This window comes from Nannospalax galili, unplaced genomic scaffold, assembly GCF_000622305.1.
Source record: "Nannospalax galili isolate Female #2095 unplaced genomic scaffold, S.galili_v1.0 scaffold114, whole genome shotgun sequence".
In the NCBI taxonomy this organism is placed as follows: Eukaryota; Metazoa; Chordata; class Mammalia; order Rodentia; family Spalacidae; genus Nannospalax; species Nannospalax galili.
The window spans coordinates 1,612,081-1,612,850 of NW_008336930.1; positions in this window are offsets into that span (position 1 = coordinate 1,612,081).

Consider the following 770-nt stretch of genomic DNA (forward strand, 5'->3'; position numbering starts at 1 on the left):
TAGGTTCATTTGTAGTTTTTAAGAGTTCTCCACACTGCATTCCATAGGGACTGAACCAATTTGCAGCCCCACCATCAGTGGATGAGCATTCCCCTTTCCCCACATCCTCTCCAACATTTGGTATTATTTGTTTTCTTGTCTTAACCAATCTGACTGTGGTAAGGTGAAATCTTAAATTGTTTTTAATTTGCATTTCCTTAATTATTAGTGATGTTGAACATCTTTTAAGATGCTTCATAGCCATCTTTACTTCTTCTTTTGAAAACTCTTTGTTCAGCTCCTTAGCCCATCTTTTAATTGGGTTACTTCTTGTCTTGATTCTCTGTTTTTTTGAGTTTGTTATATATTCTGGATATAAACCTCTGTCAGATGTGTCTCAGGTGAAGATTTTCTCCCATTCTTTGAGTTTTCTGTTCGCTTCCCTGTTTGCCTCCTTTGATGTACAGAAGCTCTTTAGTATAATGTGGTCCCATTTGGTAATTCTTGCTCTTGTTTCCTGAGCAATTGGTGTCTGTTTTAGAAAATCCTTTCCTATGCCTATATCTTGTAGGTTATTGCCAATGTTTTCTTCTAACACTTTAAGAGTTTCAGGCCTTAGTATAACACTTTCTAGATCCATCCATTTACCTGCAAATTTCATTATCTCATCCTTCTTTACTACTGAATAGAACAACATTGTGTAAATATATCACAGTTTTGTTAACCACTTGTCAGTTGAGGGGCACTTAGGTTTCTTCCATCTCTTAGCTATTGTGAAAAGAGCAACAATA